This window comes from Ixodes scapularis, unplaced genomic scaffold, assembly GCF_016920785.2.
Source record: "Ixodes scapularis isolate PalLabHiFi unplaced genomic scaffold, ASM1692078v2 PGA_scaffold9__187_contigs__length_104089568, whole genome shotgun sequence".
NCBI classification, from domain to species: Eukaryota; Metazoa; Arthropoda; class Arachnida; order Ixodida; family Ixodidae; genus Ixodes; species Ixodes scapularis.
Genome location: NW_024609884.1, coordinates 27,673,912 through 27,679,707, shown reverse-complemented (window position 1 = coordinate 27,679,707; position 5,796 = coordinate 27,673,912).

Sequence of the window (5,796 nt, the reverse complement as noted above, 5' to 3'; positions counted from 1 at the left end):
TTCGCCGCATAAATATATTTTGAAAATACAACTCCTGCAGGTAATCGCTGGGGAGCTTGTATTCATTCCATTCTGTTCTACCAACCCATCGCGCGGCCGCCGAGGTTGAGTGGTAAAGGATGTAGTAGAGAAGTTTCAACCGTCCCTCTTCCCCACTTCATTCAATCTCTACGGTCCATAGCTTTCACCGTTACAAAAATACAACCTCTCCTTCTAAAGCGCAAATAGTATGACCAAAGCTGAGAACATACAATGACTTTTGTCATGACCAGAAATAACAATAATCTCTTGTCCTGACTAAAATTTGAAACAAAAGTGCGGTGGCATTTTCCCAGGACCATTGACTCTACGCGCTGATAAAACCATTAATTGTAAAATATTTTTGTGTGTATGTTTTGGGGGGGGGGGAGGGAGGGAGGGAGGGAGGGAAGTGAGGAGGGGGAGGGGAGGAGGGGGGGGGGGAGGCACATCGAAATTCGGAGTTTAATCGGATACGTCCGCATTGACAAAAATGTTACTGGCGGGTGTTTTTCGGATTTATCCGAAAACACGTGATTAACCTTCCAGGTTCATTTTCAAAACACGTGATTAACCTCTCGGGTTCATTTTCTCGTCATAGTTTTCTGTTCTCTTCTTTCATCCTCTCTCTATATAGTTATCGAAGAGGCTAACGTCCCCCCCCCCCCCCCCCCCCCCCCCGACTCATTAGATGGGCAGTACAAATAAAAAGAACAAACTTAAAATGTATACACTATTCAAGGACTACCTTCTCCGTTCCAATTTCGAGCACATACCACGTAACAATCGATGATAATTCATATCGGTGGCACGTACACCGCGTACTTAAGGCCTGTTGATAGCGCTCTAGGGAGTCTAGGCGACACTAGTTTTTATTTTGATATCGCCAAGTTGTCGCAGTAGAAAGAAGCGTCCTATACACAGGGAGTATCTAGGGACAGTGGGCAGATACTCAAGCTTCAGTTTTTCCATGTCTACGTCTTTTATGACAGTGCTATAAGGGACTCGCAAAAAACACTAATTTGAAGTGAACGTCTTAGTTCTCCTGCAAATTAACTTATTTCGGTACCAGTACTAGGCAGTTAAGCTCGTTCAGAAATTGCCAGCAGGCCAGATGCACAGAGAAGCGCTCACAAGCCCGCATCTGGCCAAAAAGGGGTGATACAAATTCTTTATTATATCTCATTGATATTTTATTGCTACGAGGTCCCTTGCAAGACTTATACAAATTCATGCTCAAAAAAATATATATTTCGGCAGAATTCAAACTTCAAGTTGATGTATTTTAACGTATTACTCTAAATAAATGAATGTAAAACAATTGTGTCTCAAGTCACTAGGCTTGATCGAAAATGGACCGTGAAAATGGACCAAAGAAAGTGAAAAACTGATTTTAAACTGTATCGAAACCAACTAAACAAAGAACTTCGAAATGCTAGAGAAGTGTATTTTTGTGAGTTCTTTATAAGGTGATGTAACAAAGTCGACATTGTATGGAAACAAACAAACTAAATTTTGTCTTGGATCGTTCATGTGCGCCGAAAGAAATGGAAAATATAAACAACAATGGCAAAGAATTATCAGGTCGAGGATTGGACAATGCATTTAATAATTATTTTATTAACCTCGTTAAAGAAAGTCCCGAGTCAAATGCGTGCAAGTATATAAATTTTCAAAGCGATGCATCAATGTTTCTTACGCCTATCATTGATACAGATGTCATATCTGTCTTCAATGCCCTTAAAAATAGTAAAAGTTGATTCCGATGGATTACAGATCACGCCGGTTATTGGTCTCATTTCTCCTTGCTTAACGCAAATCTTTAATCTAGGCTTGCTTGCCGGAGTATTTCCCAGTCGGATGCAATTAGCTAAATTAAGTCATATATAAAAAGGGTGATAAAAATTACCTAGGCAATTACCGACCCGTTTCAATCCTATCGGTATTTTCTAAGGGTCTAGAAAAAATTATACACCTTAGATTGCCAAAATTTGCGGATAAGCACAACATAATAAATTCATGTCAATTTGGTTTCCGTAAACATCGCTCTACCGAACTCGCTCTTTTAGCCCAAAAAGAACATGTACTTTAAAATTTTGAGAATACAAAAACTTAACTCTCGGTACATACGTCGACCTCACGAAAGCTTTTGACTACCTGGATCATAATTTTCTAATTAGGAAATTAAATGAGTATGGATTTCGTGGCCAAGTGTCACTTCTATTAAATTCATATTTGTCTTGCCGCAGACAATATGTAGATATAAATGGTCAGTCATATGAAATAAAACTGATCAAGTCCGACGTTCCCCAAGGGAGTATTTTGGGGCCTTTATTATTCAATATCTATATAAAGGACATAGTAAACGTAAGTTCAACAATTTTTATCTACGCCGATGATACTAGTTTATATTTTACTGGAGAAACCTCCACAGAGCTGATACCTAACGCCAACGAAATGTTACAAAACCTTGGTAGTTGGAGTAAATGTAATGCTCTAAAAATAAATTCCAATAAGACAAAAGCAGTGTTATTTCGACCAAGAAATAAATATGTCTACATTACTAAAGATATTTTTTCAAATTCTTTGAAAATTGAAATTGTACCCATATTTAAAACTTTAGGTTTTTTTTTCAGGAAAACATGTCATGGGACGATCATATTAATTTCATCGCATCTAAATTATCACGATATGACGATAATAATCCCTGGAGAAGGGGAACAAGAGGGACGAAGGACAAACACAAATCTCCAAACACAGCTAGGTGACTAGTGAGCGACCCTCTTGTTCCCCTTCTCCAGGGTTGTCCAACTCGCTTGTCGTTTGTATTTCATATCGTCATAAACACATCTTGCCTCTTAAAACAAAGTTATTATTATATAATTCATTATTTTACTCGCATATAAATTATGGCCATCTTATATAGGGAATCACTACACATACCAATCTTCAAAAGATATTTATATGAGAAAAATATATTAAGATGCATTTCCTATGTTACGCTGGATTATCGCATGAACATTGTTTTCAATCAACTTGGAGTAATGAAAATTTTTGATTTATACAAATATCGTTTATGTTCAAATTATATGGTAGGAAAAAATCAATCTCAACATTATCTCGAAGACTTAGCAAATCTAGCAAAAAAGGTATATGCATATCCGGCGCGAACTGTAGAACCATGGGAAGTACCATTGTTTTAGAACTACTTACGGACAATACATTACATCATACACCCTTCCGACTACACTGAATCGGTTCAGTAGGGAAAATATAGAACTTGACAATTTGTCAGTGAGCAGCTTGCGGGAATTAATCATACTCATCTCAAACCAGAAAGAATAGAAGAAAGATGTAAATGTTTGGGGGTTGAAGTTGTTCTTTTGTCGCGTTTTGTCTACTATTGCTAGTCTGTTCAAATTGAATTTGCAATATATAATGACACTAATCAATTTTTTTTCGTGTAAAGGATCTCTTCATGTTTTCATTTATGTCCTAATCATATGTAAATAATTTGGTGCCCGCGTCTCAACTGCTATTTAGGTGGCTGGGGACTAGTCAACCTGTGTTACAGCTTTTTCCCTTTTCACCTTCCAACTGTAAACTGCTGGCAAAATAAAGTCATTTATTATTATTATTATCAAATCGACGCATGCACGTAGCAATCTAAACTTTTCGTCAAAGGTGCATTTCCAAGATCGATTTTTTTTCTTGTAAAATTAGACAGCATAGCTTCCTTTCTGTAAAAAAAGATAGGGCCAAGAAACTTGCCAGGGTCAACGGCGGGCGGCAACGCAGACGACGAAGTCGAGTTGCGGGGCGTGTTTGGCGCACATATTGATAGATCGCGTTAGGAGCTACGTCGGAAGGTGCAGCCGACCAGAGAAAGAAAGCTGACGACACGCAGACGAAATCCGTTGGCAGCAAAAACGCCGTCGTTATGCAGACGCGTTCTTTTTAACTAAGTTTTGTTTTTATTGTCTACGTTTATTTCTTGACCAAAGGTACATTAAAAAAAGACGTATGTTCATTTTCATAAACCACGGTGGTCGCGAGCCGTCTCGATAAGGAGGTAGCGCCATTTATTTATACGAGAGCCAAGCGCACCCCGCCACTCGACTTGTTCGTCTGCGTCTCCGCCCGCCGTTGACCCTGGCAAGTTTCTTGGCCCCATTTTTTACTGAAAGAGAGCTACGATTTCCAATTTTACAAGCAGAAACCGACCTCTGAAATACACCTTCGACGAAAAGTTTAGCTTGCTACATGTAGGCGTCGATTTTTACGGTCCATTTTAGATCGAGCCTGGTGAATTGGGACACCCTATAATTAGTGTCTACGCACAACAACACTTTTGCCTTATTTAAAGAAAAAAGGTTCGGAATTTTCCGTAAATATCAGATGTAAACAATATATAAAATTTATTTAGTGTTTGTACCTCACAAACGCCCAATAAGGTATATATGAAAATATTTAAAAAAAGCACGAAGGTACTTGAAACACTGAAAAAAAAAATATAGCCATGCAATTAATTTTCGCACAATTGAAAGATGTTCCTACGGATGCGGCGTGCCCACAGTTCCCGTGTGCTAACAGTATTGCTTTACGTTTTACAGCGATCAGCTCTTAGCCTCACGCTCTCCGGAAATACTTGTCGTATCCACAAATCCTCTCCTCTCTCCGCCCCCCAAAGCTGGGATTACAGGTCACGCTTGTAATGTCGCGTTTACTGTACTCAAACGCCTCTTAACATATTTCATAAACACTTTGCCATCATTATGAAACGCATTCATGCAGACCAATATGAACATCAATCACATCATGGAAATTTACTGCTTTCAGTCAAGATCAATACTGTTCACTGCTTTATTGTTCTAACCCCGAAGCAAGGTGATTTTACGTTACAGACATTTTTCAGTGTGTATTGCATTTAAATATTGCATTTCTGTCTGAGGCTTATGCCCACTCACAACCTCCTTATTGATATTTTTTGTGTTTTGTTCCTTTCTATTGTTTTTGAATCAAGAAACGTCCCTGATTTACATATTTTCGCCACCATTGTGAGCCTGTTTAAGGGGCCAGTCAAGCTGCTTGTACAGCGTTTCTTTTTTTTTCTTTTTTTTATGGGCCCTCACCTGGGACACCCATCTATATGGTGAACGACATATTATTATTACGCTTAAAGTTTGCGTTTTTCTGAGCACGACTTTCAATGAGTTACATGCCCATTCTATTTGTATCTCGCATTTCACCGAAGTTGTGCTAAAAATTACTGACGTAATCGAATATTTATGGTGATTGAAAAAATCAAGGTCTACCTTTGTATTAGTTGCATTATCTACATAGTCCGTTGCACCTCAAGAAGGTAAGGCGAGGAAAAGGAAGGCCGGGGAGGAGGAAGCAGACGGAACGGTAGAGAGGAGGAGGTTCCCTCTCTCTTCCAGCTTCAGCAGAGCGAATCACTGTGCTTATGTCTCTTGGACAGCCCCGTCACTGCCTAGCTTCGAAAACTATTCCCTAACTGACTCGTCAAATATTTATTCGTAACCTTTAATATTAACATATGGAGCTGCATTCAACAGGAAAATTTCTAAAAAAATAGCTAACCTACGATCACATTTCTTTCACTAAGTCACCCATGGCGTACTCCAAAATTTTGGTCACCAGGGAATTAAGCATCTACTTCCCGAATCACTAAAGAGCATTGCAACAAATGGAATCGATATTCTTTCTGTACCCGAGAAGCATATATCAAACGTTTTACAAATGTGCATGTAGTAA